This window comes from Andrena cerasifolii, chromosome 3, assembly GCF_050908995.1.
Source record: "Andrena cerasifolii isolate SP2316 chromosome 3, iyAndCera1_principal, whole genome shotgun sequence".
NCBI classification, from domain to species: domain Eukaryota; kingdom Metazoa; phylum Arthropoda; class Insecta; order Hymenoptera; family Andrenidae; genus Andrena; species Andrena cerasifolii.
Window position 1 is genome coordinate 3,665,840 of NC_135120.1, and position 17,644 is coordinate 3,683,483.

A 17,644-nucleotide genomic window follows, 5' to 3' on the forward strand; every position below is an offset into this window, starting at 1 on the left:
TCCGTCGAATTTAAAAGTGTCCAAGGAGACTTCTACGACATAAATACGGAAATGTTAACGAACACGTTCGATGTACAGTGGCTCAAAGCCATAATCGTACACTCTTTGAAATCGCATAACATTTTTTAAATTTTTCCAAACGATTTGAGTTTTTTTGACAAGCTAGAAGGATTACTTTGCTAAGTGACGTGTTTCGTCGTTTAAAAGAAAAATGCAATTAGTCGGAATAGCGAAAAAAATAATAAGAGTCGTTTTTAAACTTTTTTTTGTGACCCTGTAATGAATTTTCAATTTTTTGAATTTTCAAAAAACCCGTTTGTAGATTGATGTAAGTTATATATATGCCTAAAATTTCATCAAAATCGGTTAACGTTGCTATGAGCTATAAACGCTTAAAGATCGCAGAATAAGGTCGAAAATCGCGAAATTCACAGAAATCAGCGAAGAATCTTTCTAGTTCACAATTCACTCAGAAGGAAAGAGACTAAATATTATACAGAGATAAAATTTATATGCATACCTCCAAACAAACCACTCTTTACTCTTCCACAGTTTTCGAAGCACTAAATTCTCAAGGTGTGATCTTAGAGTACATATGCTCAAACTAAGTAAGCGACTCGGGCTCGTCAAACAAAACATAAACAGAAGGTATACTTAAGGGGATGGGTTACGGTGGGCCTTGAGGTGTGTGCGTACGATCCCACAAGCTAGGAAAAGCGCGTACGTATACGCGTGTAGTAGCCAAACGGTAAATTAAATTAAGAATGTTAGTTTTGTTGATATTATAATTTTATATTTAATTAGTGGTGAAATTGCAAAGATTAAAATGTTCTCAACGTCGTTAAAATTACGTACATATTTAGCTCTTAAATAGCATACAAATATCAACAATTTGATTATAAATTATTAATGTATTAACGTTGCATATTTATGTAAATACTTAAACACGAATCTATTGTAATGCTATTGTGGAAAGAGAAGGTAAAAGAAATATACGTTTCGTAAATAATTTCCGTTAATGATTTCCGTTATATATATATATGTGTGTGTGTGTGTGTGTGTGTGTGTGTGTGTGTGATAAAAATCAAATTTTTAAGCCGAAATTAAATGTAAATAATTACTTTATATATATAATTATTTGAAACCAAAATAAAGGTAAGTTATTGTTAATAATTTAATTGATTCAAAATCGGGTTAAATTGAAATTTTTAAACATGCTTGATGCATTATGAAACGTTAGGAGTAACGGGTTTTTCTAATAATTCCTTATAAAATTTCATGTTTGGTAACCTATATACCTATGTATGAACGATTTATAAATGTTCTGAAATTGTCGTTATTTTTCGTTTGAAGTAATATCAAGGTTAAAATACTTGAAAGAATGATATCGGCGCACTGATTCGGTCAATTTTTAACTAATTAAAAGCTATTGTACAAATTAAACAATTAAATTTCCAACGTTTCGGTCAATATTTTGACCCTTATCAAGGAAAGAATTCAATCCAGAAAAATATTGCGTTAGCTATTATCTAGAGACGCGGTACCGTCTCGACGCCAAGTACAGGAAAGACACCCTGTATATGTCGACTGTCGCTACCGCTATCATTTACTCGTCGCCGGGCTATTACAACCTAACCTGAGATTTATTTCCTTAATATTTCATCACGCCTGCAATATTTCCTAAATTTAAAGGCATTTTTCTTATGTAAACCGCATATAAGCTTTCGAAAAAGATCAATTTCAATAAAATCGGTCCGCGCATAACCGAGATATCGTAATATCGTCTCATGGATCTGTCAAAAACGGTCCGAAAAAATTGTTCTTTTCCTTCGTCTTCTTCAAGAAATTTTTCGTCAATCATACTACGTATATACGCGTTACACGCACACCGATGAACAAACACATGTTTCGTTCGTCGATTCGTCGACTCTCGGAATCATTCGGCAGGGATCGTCGTCCGTCATTGTACATATATATGTATACCTATCTATACTATTTTGAATTTTATAACCTACCATGTGTCAAACCATCACAACCTGCCAAGTGTCAAATAATGTAAGTAGTCCAAATTTGAAATGTCACGAAGTTTTACACTAAATAGGAGTCTGAATTATTGTCTCAATTAATAAGGTAAGTCGCGAAAATTGTTTTAATAGATTTCTCATGTAGAGTCGCAGACTCTGAAGTTCTCCGGAGAAGGTTCGACAGAGAAACATCAAGTTTCTGGAAATTTGTACCATGCATGTACAAAATAATATATTGTAGTAAAAAATTGCATTGCATTTAAATTGTCAGAAATGAAAGGGACGAACATGCTTGGATAGGAACGAAGGGGACACACAAGCATGGATAGAACGAAGGGGACGCACAAGCTTGGAAGTTGTCCAGAGAAGATTATTAGACTGACAAAGCATCTTGTTTCGCTCAAGTAGATGCTAATTTTAACAAAGTTCACCAATGTACAGTATCAAAATACCTATTCATCTTTTAATAAAAAAAATTCATTTTTAGGTTTGAAAAATAGAAATAGTTCAAATAAAATGTACGGAAATGTAAAATGAAAACAAGAAATTATGAATGTACATTTTTCTTTGTTAAAGAAATTATAGAAGAATTTTTATTGACTCTTTTTATGTAGAATTTAGATCGTATATCTGAAAAATCGAAGAACCATAAACGGGTAATTATCATTTTTCGCGAGATAATCAGATCAAGAATATTAAGACAAGAATGTAAAATTTAAATATAAAGTTTCATTAAAATCCATTTTGCCGTAATCGTAACGTAATCGTGTTAACAAATATATGAGATATTTAAAAAAAAGCTTTTTTCTAAATAGTCAAAACGTGATCAGGAGGTCTTAGAACGTAATTTCCATAACAAAATTTTTTCCAATTTTTTTGCATTACAAGAGTATTGTACATATGTCAGAACGTGAAAAGTGTATCTCGAGGCACTCAAGAAGATCGCGCGCGGCGCGTGTCGCTTGCACCTCACTTTGGATCACAGTGTTTCAAGAGCGAGAGAGAAAGACACACATTCGGTTTCTCTCTCGTCTTCCCGACTTTGTCCGAAGCGCCGAGCTCACGGACAAGCAGCTCCGGCGTAGTGTGTATGCGTGGTGGGGGAAATTATCGCGGAAACCCGACCTCATTCTGGCATCACTGCTTCCAAGTCTGCGACTCTACATAAGAAATCTATTAAAAAAAAATTGGCGACTTACCTTGTTAATTGAAACAATAATTCAGTCTCCTATTTAGTATAAAAGCTCCTGACATTTCAAATTTGAACCACTTACATTATTTGACACTTGGTAGGTTATAAAATTCAAAATAGTATACATAGGTATACTATAAGTATACAAAATAGTATTATTATATATATATATACTATTATATATATATATATATATATATATATATATATATATATATATATGTGTGTGTATATATATATATATATATATATATATGTGTGTGTGTATATATATATATATCAATGACGGAAGACGATGCCGGCCGAATAATCGTGAGAGTCGACGAACGAAGAACGAAACATGTGTTAGTTTCTTTTTGGCTGAAGATCTGCGTGCAACGCGTATATGTATTATGTCGATAAAATTTGGTTGGAGAATCAGGAGAAAAACCTTACCGTTTCTGACAGATTCATGAGACGATATTACGATATCTCTGTTATGCGAGGACCGATTTAATTGAAATTGGTCTTAATCGAAAGCTTATATGCGGTTTACATCAGAGAAATGCCTTTAAATTTAGGAAATATTGCTGGCGTGATGAGATATTAATGAAATAAGTTTCAGGTTAGGTTGGAATAGCCCGGCGACGAGTAAATGATAGCGATAGCGACAGTCGACATATACAGGATGTGTTTTTCTTTTCTGTACTTTCTTTCCTGCACTTGGCGTCGAGACGCTACCGCGTCTCTAGAGAGAAAGGATGAATACTTTTTGAAATAAGTAGAATTAATTATTTAATGAACTACAGAATCTGCTTGCTGGTTATGTAAGGGTAGGGATATACCTACAGCAATAATTGTACATTTGTGTTGGTGCGTAGGTCCATACGACGTCACGCGTAGGGAATTGGTTGGTAATTGTTACTTTCAGATGGCGCTGTTGGATGTGTCAGAGTAGTGATCCTCTAAGGAGTGAGCGGAACAACGTGTGTCGTCGTTGATTGGTTGCCGCGATTTTGGAGCAAAAGCGGAAGTAGAGAGAAAAAGAAACTGTAAAAAAGAAAGAGACAGAAATACTGATAGAAAGAGACAGAAATACTGACGGAAAGAGAGAGAAATATTGATAGAAAGAGATAGATATGTTTATTTCCGGTTTTGCTCCAAGATAGCTGTGGTTATACCGATCACTCCGTAGGGGATCACTATGTCAGAGATCTGCTGCGGATTTGCTGTCGATCTGCCGTAGTTGTATGCGGACGTAGGCTGCGGCGCAGGTGCCGGCAGATCCTGCCGCCCGATCTGGTTATCAGGGCAACTTTTATTGCATTTTTTGTATAATTCTCAACACAATATCAAGTAATTATACGAATTACCATGATTAAAGGTACACGACGAATGTCTGCCTTATAGCTGACAAATTTATAAGTTGCGTTAAATATATGTACAAATCCTACTTGAATGTTTCCTACACGCGACAAGATTAAAAATAGTAGGAAACTAATATGAATATATAGGAATAAAAAGTAAGCATTCTTATTGTTTTCTAAACAAATATTACAACATATCTCACGCCTAAAAATAAAAAGAGCGTTATGTTAGTATTCTTCGAAAAATACTTTGTTTAAAAATTAATTAAGGGCGTAGGATTTAAAGAATACAATAACTGGCTGGATAATATTCGCAACCGTTACTATGGACACGTTTTAATACATTATTTATTAATGTTTTTCTATTAATGTTTTCTAATCCTTAATAGTCTCCTAAGTTTGAAAACTAATTTAGGTACAATTTTTCCCAGTCAACTGCAGTTGTAATTTTACATATAAGAAGAGACTCGCTAAATGTACACCTCATTCTTTGCATTCTTTCCCTTACCTCTATTTAGATTTTGCTACTCTACTGTGATGCATTTTTACATGCCTCCTTACAATGTATTCAAATTTAATTTCCTCGAAATTTAGTATTGGTAATTTGTTAACTTATTAGAATATGTGAAGTTCTGTACTTTTAAATATTTAAATACATATAACGGTCTTACGAAACAAAATTCAGCGATGTGTCTGTACTATTGAACCAACTTAATTTTTTTGCAAATCCTGATGAGACTGCAAATATGTAGATCAGTTGAAAATAGTTGGAACATTTTTTTATTGTAGGATAAATTAGTGCTGCGTACACGTATTGATCGTCTTGTTACTATGTTGGCAATTCATTATCTTCTCTAAAAAAATTACAAATGTAATTTTGTGGTGTTTTCACACATTTTGTAGTGTTTATTGATGACTGGATAATTTTTTCATCCTCTCGGGGTTATTTTTTTTTTAATATATTGTATTGGCATCCAAACTACGCATGCCTGCAAAGCATCAAGTAAATTGGATTGGTGGAATTGGTTTAAATTTGAATTTTCAGATATAAAGTAAGCATACAAGAAGGAAACAGAGGATCGAAGCTGAATAAAATCATTTAATTAATATAATAATAATAATACTATGTTTCAATAAATTTTTTCTCTGACGTAGATCATATTGGAAATTGGTTATTAAATAAATGAGCCTTTTATATTTTATATTTTAGTTTTATTTAACGACTCGGAAAGAATGTCTTTCTAACACGGTATACCGAACATAAGTGAGCTCTTCTCTAACAATGGACTGTTTTATCACCGTTGCCGGATATTGAAAGAAAAAGACGCTCTACAGACGTATCATTATCTTTTACTATAATCAGGTTTCCCTGAATGTTGAATCACTTTAGCCTTTTAATAATTATAGTAATCCAACAGATTACACTGCATCATCTTCTGTTCCGATTATCTGTAAATATATAAAATCCACATTTTAGTGATTTTAGTTACAACTTAACGTAGAACTTATATACAAATAGAGTGGCATTTTGCTATTATAATTGTAGAGACTTTAAAATGTGTCCGAAGGAGGTGAGAGCGTATGGCAGAAAGTCTTGTAGCAAGAAATTTAAATGCTAATGGTAATAATTTAGCGAAAATGAACGAACAGATCCAATATTTTCAACACGCAATTTATTGGTTTTGGAATAAAATTAGTTTAGTATGTTTATTGGTGAATTGAAATATTGTTAATGGGAACCTAAAAAATTAATGAATTAATGAATAGCGTGGCAATTACTATGGATTTTGTTAAAGTATTACAAATGTCTTTCACAAAAGATTGAAAAGCATCAAGACAGATGTGTTTTCAGCGTACTTTCTTCACTCATGTGACTTGTTCTACATTGCGAGCAGTCCACTATAATCTATTTTCATAATAATTCTTAATACTATGTCTTTATAGATATTTTGTCGATTTACCTTATTCGACAAATTTCCAGAAACATGTGCGACACAAGATACTCTATCTATCTATCTAATCTTCCTAGGACAACCTCCAAGTCTGCGCATTTTCTTCATTTCTATCCATCCAAGCCTGTGGGTCCCCTTCATTTCTATCCAAGCCTGTGCATCCCCTTCATATATTTCCAAGTCCTCTGCATCTGCTTCATTTCTACAAGCTTTACATAAAAACTCTAAATTGCTGGTATACAAATATCTGTCAATTTAAATACAATGCAATTTGTTACCACAATATATTATTTTGTACATGCATGGTACAAATTTCCAGAAACTTATGCGAATGAAGATGATTCTCTGTCGAACCTTTTCCGGACAATTTCCAAGTCTGCGACGCTACATAAGAAATCGATCAAAAAAATTTTGGCGACTTACCTTATTTGACATTTGGCAGGTTATGATGGACTGACACTTAGTAGGTTATAATTCAATAGTATATGTATAGGTATATACAATGACGGACGACGATCCCTGCCGAATAATCCCGAGTGTCGACGAACGAAACATGTGGTAGTTTTTTTTTTTGACTGAAGGTGTGTGTGTAACGCGTATACGTATTATGTTGACGAAATTTTTGGCTGTACTTCCGAATAGCCCCAGTGGCCTATCAACACGAGGTTTGAGGGGAGGCAAGGGGAGGGTATATAGACCCTAAACCTAAAATTGTTGCCACGGGAATTTATTAGTTTCCGAGATATTAATAAAAAACTTTTAGTATGTCTGTTCACTTATTGCGACACAACGCATTCCAGTTTCCAACTTGTTCTGGATATTAGTATTGTTTGGGGCTATATTAGTGCGGGGGGCGCGTAAAGCATGGTAGCGGACCGATGTGAATTTGGAGATTTGAACCAGAAAATTGCGAAAGCGATTCATCCTATTATACAGGGTGGATACCTATTACTCTATTGATAGTCAATACTCTGGGGGGATTCTACAGGCCAAAATAAGACGAAAATATAGAATACAATCTTTCAATATCGCACTTCGTTTTCGAGAAAATTACCTTTGAATTTCAACTATATAAGTACGAGTGCGTATTAGGCGCCTGAGGGGCTCGCGGAGGTAAGGGGAACGCGTATAGATGTCCGTAGAACAGATTGGAGGGGGGGTCGCAAGTTGGACCCCCGTTAGGGCTACGTGTACGGAATTCAAAAAAATAATTTGTAAAAATAATGAACAATAACTTTTTATTAATATTTCGGAAACTAATAAATACCCGAAGCTAGAATTTCAGATTTAGGGTCCACACCACGTCCCCACCCCTACTCTCACACCTCGTGTCGATCGGCCACTGCGGCCATTCGGAAGGATATCCAAAATTTTAACTGGAGAAGAAGAAGAATCATAAGTAAAATTTTACCGTTTCCGACGGAACCATGAGACGATATTACGATATCTCTGTCATGCGTGGACCAATTTTATTGAATTTGGTCTTATTCGAAAGCTTATATGCGGTTTACATAAGAAAAATGCCTTTAAATTTAGAAAATATTGCAGGCGTGATGAAATAAGTTTCAGGTAAGGTTGGAATAGCCGTGTTTCAAGTAAAAGATACGTGGCAGCGACAGTTATCATAAACAGAGTGTCGAAACATGTACTTAGCGTCGAGACGCCACCGCGTCTCTAGATTTAACAAAAGAAAATAAATTACATGGTACAAATTTATAATAGAGTTCGAAAATGTTAATAGGGGATAGATTATATTGTTACAAAACAAAAATTTGAGACTTCAGTATTGTTTTCCGTTTTATAGTACATAAAATTTGAGTTTACATTTAACGTGTATAAATATATGTATTATAAAATAAGCGGATAGTAGAAAAACGTAATCTTACGAATTAAAATGTTGTGAATAGGAAATGTTTTTACTATAACTTAAATTTCTTCTTTTTGGCGGATATTATTACCAATTCTATGTAATATTTAGTTAGTAACTGTTACTTTAATTATAAGCTTATTAGGAAGCTGAACATTACTTGTTCAAAACCTGTTCAAACTATGAAAATCTTACATTTTATTGAAAAAATAAAAAAAAGATTTTATTCATTTAGAGTTTGAGCAGCCTTAATTTAGAACATTTTTATTTCAGACTGTATAGATTAGGGTGACCCTTCTTTACATGTCTTGATTTTTTTTCTCGTATTTCTTTGTGCTCACCCGCTAGAATGGTTCCGTTTTATAAGAAAATAATATCTTAAAAAGTTTATTGCAACCAGACAACAGGAAAGGGTGCCGGCAGAGCATCAAAGTTTAGAATTTATCAATGGTTTGGATTTAAAGAATTTCTCAAGAATGGTAAACCCTATCGAAATTTTCTTTAAATAATATTAAAAGAGCATTCCATTTTCTACAATTATCTAAAAAATGGTTGGAAGACCAACAAAATTATATATGCAGTAACTGTAGAAAATTGAATGTTATTTCAACAAAAATATTTTTCTTGGACTATTTTTTTCTGAAATGGAACCATACTGAGGGTGAGAGCAAAATAAATCGTATGTTGTGAAATAAGGGCCACCATAATATACACGTTTAAGAAGTTCTTTTATATATTCGTTTTCTACTTTTCTGATGCTTGTTGTTACAATTATTTGCATTGACTCTTGACTGTATCATTTACCAGAAGGTTGTATGTTATGTAAATAATAATATCTCGCGTATAACAAAGAATTATAATGGCATTAATTCATGCTTAAATAGGAAAATAAAGTTTTGTAACACGTAACGAATGTATATTGAATGGAAATATTAAATATATGTAAAAATTGATTACAACTATAAATTATGTAATAAATGTGGTGTTTATTGTATGTTACTATGAAACTCACGCCGTTGTTTGGCACGTCGATTTTGGAACCAGTTTTTTACCTGAAACAATAGAATGCTATGTTAATAACAGTGTGCAAGATAGATATATATATATATAAATGATATTTCATCAATGACATATTTATCCTATATTAATTAAATTTTGTTCTCTTGCATTGTTCATCATGAATTTGTAAAATTAATTACTTTTACTAGTAATAATATTCTTCAAATTGAATACCGATTTTAACTAAGTACATACAGTAGATACGTGATCAAATATTTTGAAATGATTTTAGCCAATTAGTGACACTTTTACTTGAATATTTTAAATGCCAAATATGTTTAATACTACAAATTTTAGACATTTAACCATTTAAGTTTTGAGTTATTTACTTGTTTGAATTTTTAATGTGATGGTTAATAAAAAATGTTTTAAAAATATAATAAGCCTGCATAATAATAATATGCCTGTTTGATACAGAATCTGCATAAAAGAAAACATACCAGAGATTAGTGAATTCATAATAGTTACATGTATAACCATTTAATGACAAAAGCTACTTAAGGTTTTGTTATTTTGTATCTAACGTATATGAGATAAAAACATTATGAATCTTACAATATAATGATGTTTATTTCAATTTGTGCTGTATAAAGAATGTTTATGTAATTACTACATATTGATTTTCTCATATAAGAGATTAAAGAAACCAAAAGTGTCACTGTGTTAAAAAACACCTTCGAGCAGAACTCCAAAGATTTAAAATACTTTTGAAACATTAATGTGATTTTAATTTCCATTTGCTGAAAAGGTGAATACTAAGCTTCCTCCAAAACTTCCTCCTTTGAATTCAGTAATCAGTATTATATTGTAATAATACATCAGTATTTTCGTAGATGTACCCACTATAGTGCGCGACACTATTTTTTATCGATCCGTCACGCGAAAAGTTAAAAGAAATTCATGTAAAGTAAATAGTATATCGTCTGATACATAGATGGCATTGTTATAAATTATCAGTTATTAGTTAGAAGAAGGTGGTGTATTGTTTCAAATTTGACAATAAGTAAACAAGTGACTATTAGGGTGCCACTTATTTATTAAGAGAAAAAAAATTCAAATTTTCCGCGGGACTCCCCCTAATTTTGTTTCATTTGATCTAATATAGTGATGTGTAAAGTTTCAGCTTAATCGAATAACATTAACCCGTGGCGATTTGAACTTTAACTTTAGAAAGAACCCCCGCTATTCCATTTTACTTTTATTGTTTCATAGAATTGTCGTTATCTGTAACGGTTATGTAAATCACCGACAGTCAATTGGGACATTTGAAATTAATCTAAAGGTAGGTATCCACTTGAGAGTAAAACTCGCGCGAGAAGCTCTCGAAAGTATTTCTCGCAAGTGGACCCTACGTCCGAGAGCAGAGTTGGCCAAAATATAATCTAATTACAAATTACAAATTACGATTAACATGTAATTGCGTAATTGATTACACATTATTTTCTGTAATCGTTAATTTAGGTAGTTGACGAAACCAAATGGTCAACTGCCTAAATTAACGATTACAGAAAATAAGGTGTAATCAATTACGCAATTACATTTTAATCGTAATTTGTAACTTGTAATTACATTACATTTTGCCCAACTCTGCCGCGAGAGTAGGTCATCTGGGTTAGGTAGACTTAATAAAATTGTTGCGTCCCAACGACACTGTCCGCTTTTTTGTGGCAATGGTGCGCGCTGGCGACCGACGAAAGACACGCTGCACGAATCGACAGCGCGATCTCGATCCGTGTGAAATCAACGAACAAAAACGAAGCATACTACAAATAAGAACACCAAATCATACACAATAAAGATTTTATAAACAAAATTCCCATTTTATATATAGTCGCTATTGTGGCGAGTGTCATATACATAAAATGAGTTCATTTCGACAACCAATATTCCTTATCGGGTACATGAAGTATCAAATAACTGGGAGCAAATTACCTTCAATACGTGATTGTTTTCAAGTGTTGTTTTATAATATGAGAGTATCAAAGTTAAATTTAAAGGAAAGTATCGCGCTAGTTCTTGAAGAATGTGTAGTGTTTTGGAAAAGAGCGAAAATTCCAACTCGACGCATCCAAAAGTGTAAAGAGCAATTAAATAAATTATATGGAGATTGACAAAAACTCGTCAAAAATAAAAACAAGGTCGGAGAAGTGTTTACAATAAAAGAGAAAGAGTTCTCCGACATGTTAGATGATTTATTTGATATAGCTCATCAAAATGCGCTAAATATTATCAAAATTGTTGAAGACAAGCAGTTTCTAATGAAACAAGGGGAAAAGGCCGTCCCGATTCAATGTTAGGGATAGATACAAAGCATACTGGTGTCGACAAACGAAGAAGTGCTCGTGAAGAAGCAGAGAAACAAAGAATGGAAAATTATAAACACGTGGCAATGCCAACAACATCAACAGGTGTCACACAAAATTGTTTTAGCAATTTCTTATATGCATTAAAAACATAAATTTCTCTTCAAAATTTTATTTATTTTCACAGCAGCGATAAACGAATTTTATTTAGAAAGTTCATGTTCAGAGGATCTCCCAAATGACGACCAACAAAGTGAAACGGAAGAAGCTACTAGTCAAGATGAAGGAGTTGCTGGTCCTTCTAAGCGAAAACGAGCACGAAAAGAAATACTTACAGTATTTCCTCGTTAGCGGTTCGCTGGTCGGGACCGGCGTTGAGCCCGTATCGTGAACAGAGCGCTAATTCCGAGTGTTCGTTTTTCGCTTCCTTCTGGCCGAAGGGGGGAGCGAGATGGAACACTGCGTGCGCGGCGAGCGTGCGTGATGGTCGCAAGCGCTTACCGTGAGCTCGAAAACCGCTTCGCAAAATCTTGACACAGGCCGGGCTCACGGTAAGCGCTTGCGACCATCGCGCACGCAAAGGACAGAGTGTCAGGCGCCCGAAAGACGGAGCGAGACAAAACATCAACGCGTCGTTTGCCTCGTACCGTCCTCGCTCGCTTTCAGTGCCTCTCGCTCGCTCTCGCCTTCGTCGGACAAGAGTGAGACAGAAGTGGTGGGGATAGCGAAAAGTCCGTATCGTGTACACCAAACCGAGCCCGTAACGAGGAAATACTGTACTCCTAGATTGGCAGCAGCACTCGACAAATGTCAGATCAGTGAACGTGATTCTACTCATTTGTTGATAGCTTTTTTAGAGGCAGCTTCACTGGATCCCAATGAATATATCATAAATCGCACGTCCATACGAGGAAGCAGGGCAAAATATCGCGAGCTTTATGAAAGAAAAGTAACAGAATTATTAGAAAGTGCGACAGGGAAAAAATTGGACAGATTATCGATCATAGCTACTGTGCCTGGTGTTGAGCAATTACTAGGGGTACCAGATATGTCGAATGGAACTGGCCTTGAAATTTCATCAGCAGTTTTTGATACTATAGAAAACTGGAATCTGTCAGATAGAGTGCAAGCTTTTGTATTCGACACGACAGCTTGAAATACAGGAAGACTTCGCGGAGCCTGCACATTACTTGAACAAAGATTAGGGCGAAATATTTTGTTTCTTGGTTGTCGACATCATATCTTCGAAATCATTTTAAGTGCAGTTTTTAAGGAACTAAAAGTGGCGCCAACAACTGGACCGGATATTCTTTTATTTAAAAGATTCCAAAAAAAAAATGGGACGAAATAAATAAACAAAATTTCGTGACAGGATTATCAAACCCCAAAATTAAAATGATATTAGGAGATGAATATGTTAAAATACTAACTTTCGCACAATATGCCATTTAAAAAACCTTACCTAGAGATGACTATAAGGAATTTCTTGAGCTTATTATAATTTTCTTAGGCGGAACTCCACTTGGAGGAACAAAGTTTCGAAAACCAGGAGCTTTGCACTTGGCAAGATGGATGGCTAAATCTATCTATAGTTTAAAAATATATTTATTTCGTCGTGAATTTGAATTAACTACCCAGGAAGAGAAATCCCTTTTGGAATTAAATACGTTTTTAGTGAAATGTTATGTCAGCAGTTGGTTTTCTTCTCCAAGAGCTGATAAAGCTCCTCTTAATGACATACGATTTTTAAGAACACTTCAAAGTTATAAAAACTTTAATAAAGATTTAGCTGATATAGCTATTAACAAATTTATCAACCACCTTTATTACTTAAATGAAGAGTGCGTAGCATTTTCCCTATTCGATAATCGCATAAAACACGAAACTAAGTTAAAGATGGCAGAAAAAATTATAAAGGAAAATGAAACAGAAGAAGATGGTGAAGAAGAAATGCGTAAAAAGTTGGTGTTAAGGAAAGAGGCTGTTGATGATTTTTCGTAACGCGCGTCGATATGAAGATGATTTTAAAATGAACAAAGAGGATGCAAATCACGTTTCGAAGTGAATGACTTCGAGATTAAGAAATTTAAAAACGAATAAGAAAGTACTCGGCGGTAAAAGAAGACCTGCAGATTCTTTAATTGATGAACTTACTTCTTACTATGGCCCTGATATTCGCCAGAACAGTGATTCTACAGAAAAAATTATGAACGCCATGTGGGCAACATATTTTCATAAAATTTCCGAGGATGAAGAAACAGCACGACTATTGCCCGCAAGGCTCCGATTCATGGTGCATTTAGCAAAATGCAAACGCTATTGCACACTGAAACGAATACAAATATTAGCCTTTATCCGATGATGTAGCTGTAGCAATCAAGCCCCTATATGAAGAGCTATATATGAAAAGCCCCTATATGAATAGCACGAAAAATATTTTCAAATAGCGTACAAATTGTGGAAATAACCGCAGACATTTTCGCATGCACTTTTAGTGATGATAACGCGTCACTACTAAAAGCATGGCGCCTATAGTAATTAAAATCGATTCAGGACCCTATGAATACTGCGAGAAGCAAAACGCCCATCGTGTGCGCATTGGAAAAGAGCGAGCACTTAAGCTACATGCACCGCGAAAATCAATGGAAGATATGCACGAATTTTACTGTAAAGGAACAAACGAATCATTGTGTGGTGCAGGAATAGCTGACTAGAGTTAAATTAAAAAATTCCATGTACTTTCAGAAATATTTGAAGTTGAAACTCTAATCAGGTTTTTTCATAACTGTGTTTTAGAACTGCATTGACAGCTGAACACGACCCCAAAATCGGATATATTTCTCAAACTCTACCAGATGATGTAGAAATACGTTATATATCTGCAATTCAACAAGCCGTTTTCTTGATAAGTTAAACAATACTTTCTAAATCTATTCCTTATCACGAAAAAAAGAAGTCTATTGTTTAAAACTAAGTCCAGACCTGAATGAGTATACGCTGAGCTGCCTGAGCGCGCACGAATATTTCGCATGCGACCCGACTCGCGAATGCCGGCGAAGGTACATGGCCTGAGCCGACCGTTGTTGGTTTTCTTCCACACATCAAAGGAAGTTTGGAGTGTACTGCGCTCAGCGTGGATAATAAAAGCAGATGAGATACTTATCTCAAATCCTCGAGGTCTCGAATTTTCATGATATCGAAATATATTGTAGTCCATATAAAATTAGAGAGGGTTAAGTCCTCATTTTTGCAGATTCGAAATTGTTTAAAAAATACAAATCTTCAAAGTTACCTGCTTTCGGTGATTTTTACGGAACCCGCCTACAGAAATTAATTTTAATGACCTAAATTATTGAAGGTACGGACTTGCGTCTTTTTTTTTAATCATGAAGGATGGATCTGTGTGAATGAATTTAATCCATTGCTAATAATATTGCCATAAACAGTTAATCAAAAATCTAAAAATGACTTTTTCAACAATATAATGCAATTACCACATGATAGACTTTATAGCTCTACTTTACTGAATAATTTGTGTTCCTTTTCTTCACTACACCCTGCCATTGTTCTTAATTCATACAGCCCGAACGACTCGCTATTGTGTTAAAAAATCACACGAAACTATTCTTAACGAATTCAGCTTGAAATGATATAAATCAATTTTTCACGAAATTTCCTTCATTATGGTCCGAATTACGTCGTTCTTGGTGTTAGTTTCCTCGGCGAAACATAAGGAATCAATTGACGTTGTTTTCGCAAAGATCTGATGAGAAACGCGGAACTCTTGGACATTTCTGACTTTTTAATGGTATTCCAACCGTTTCGAGGGTTGAAACCCATAAAATTCGGCGAGGTACTGCGGGGGGTTGTCCTCGCCACGAGGTACCAGGCGGCACCTCTTTGACAGGCGTGGCTGGAGAATCACACTGTATTGGTAAACAGGATGACTCGGAGGGTTGAGCTGTATGTTTATTTAGCTAATCACACAATCTTTACGACTGCAGAGTGGGCTAAGCTAAGCACAGAAGTTGGCGAAGAAAGACACAATAGCACTTTCGACCCCTCCGCATGCGTCATTCGTGCGCGCTCAGTCTGCTCAGCGTATACGCATTCAGGTCTGGATCCGGCTTTAAAGGTACTAGGCAGCCGTTGCTGCCTAAGATGAAGCATTTTTGCTTCAATTAATTACAAAGAAACAAATTGAAGCTAAGACTTGTTCTTTGGCATGAAATTTATTAACATCATAAGCTTTAAAAACCTTGTTTGTTTAGTCAAAAATATGCATTACATATGATGCTACAGATGGATCATTAAAGGGGCTTTTTAAAAACAGTTTCTTTTGTTTTGTAGTGATAACTCAAAAACGGAGGTTCCAATCGATTCAAAACAAATTCCAGCATCTTCATAAAATATGTAGTTTCGGACCAGACTTAAATTAAAGTTAATGAAAACTCTTATTCTTTAGGAAAAGAAACTAAAACCCCATTGAGATTCCATTGGCGAGATCCAAAAATGAGGTCTTAGTTTCTTTTCATAAAGAATAAAAATTTTTATTAACTTTAATTTAGGTCTGGTCCGAAACTACACGTTTTGTTAAGATGCTCGAATTTGTTTTGAATCGATTGGAACCTCCGTTTTTGAGTTATCACTGCAAAACAAAAGAAACTGTTTTTAAAAAGCCTCTTTAATGATCCATCTGTACCGTCATATATAATGCATGTTTTTAACTAAACAAACAAGTTTTTTTAAAGCTTATGATGTTAATAAACTTCATGCCAAAGAACAAGTCTCAATTTCAATTTGTATCTTTGTAATTAATTATAATAGAAATGCTCCATTTTAGACAGGAACGACTGCCTAGTACCCTTAACCCACTTGGCACTTTAGCGATGATTCCGCCTTTCGTAAATTGTGAGAATTCTCTTCTACTCAAAGTTGAATGAATGTCGAAACAGTATTGCCACAATTTAGGGTAGAAGGAATCTTTTATAAAAAATTTGATTTTATTTATATAGATAATGATATAAAAATATTCCAAAACGTATAATAATCACAGTTTGAAGTATATACTCACATAACTATTTTGTTTCGAAGACTAAAGTTTTCATATAATTGCCTAACTACTAAAGAAGCATTAGGTAATATTATGAACTCACCGTTGGAAAAAAAATTTGAATGATTATATAAAATGTGCTATCATTTTGTCCTCAGTTATATATATATATATATATATATATATATATATATATATATATATATATATATATAATATATATATATATACACACACACATTTTATTTATAGTTACTCACAGAAGTATCCGGCCATCCTATATATAACATATTTTACATATTATTAAATCGACTTCAAAGTAAGAATTCGTAATTCTAATTTACATTAATATAAACCTTGGTTACTATACTTTTGGGTACATTCAATTGAAAAATTGTACACTTTATTTACTATCTACTACTATATTTACAACCTATTATTATCCGTGGAAGTAACAAAGATCGTGCAACAAAATATTCGCCCAAATTCAATATTTAACTTATGTCCACGTAATTACAAGTTAATATTTTTTTAATCTTTCTGCGATTTTATTGTAAGCTTTAATCTATTATGCATAGATCCAACTAATTTTCTGTCAAATTCAGGTCTATCTTGCTCCATTTTTCTAGTAAACCTTCGTTGAGCATTTCTTTGGTCGACGATACTAATTATAAGTATATTAATCAAGGTTTACACTGATGTATATTGTAATGGTTAATTCTGAATTTAACATTACTTAAATGAGTAAAATGCGTTGTACGTATGAGGGGTGGATACGTTTGTGAGTAACTATACATACAACTATATACATATGTATATATAATTTTCTTTAATGTTCATAATTTTGA

The 17,644-nt window shown here is 33.9% G+C and overlaps 1 protein-coding gene and 2 long non-coding RNA genes across 6 annotated transcripts in view; 1 reads left to right on the forward strand and 2 right to left on the reverse strand.

Moving 5' to 3' along the window:
* Positions 1-1,009, forward strand: part of LOC143367022 (uncharacterized) — a 36,627-nt gene extending 35,618 nt beyond the window's left edge. For all 3 annotated transcript variants that reach the window (XM_076808623.1, XM_076808621.1, XM_076808624.1), the window contains one exon: positions 553-1,009. The gene's annotated coding sequence lies outside the window, so the exon portion shown is untranslated. The remainder of the gene's footprint in view (positions 1-552) is intronic.
* Positions 1-17,644, reverse strand: part of LOC143367129 (uncharacterized) — a 418,577-nt gene that overhangs the window by 357,882 nt on the left and 43,051 nt on the right. The window lies entirely within an intron of this gene.
* On the reverse strand, positions 5,753-7,657 carry LOC143367089 (uncharacterized). 2 transcript variants are annotated; one of them, XR_013084949.1, is made up of 3 exons: positions 6,938-7,657; positions 6,524-6,723; positions 5,753-6,011 (listed from the first exon to the last, which is right to left on the reverse strand). It is a non-coding gene; the product is annotated as an uncharacterized LOC143367089 (long non-coding RNA). The 2 variants fall into 2 exon arrangements; XR_013084950.1 differs by lacking the exon at positions 6,938-7,657 and adding an exon at positions 6,793-6,907.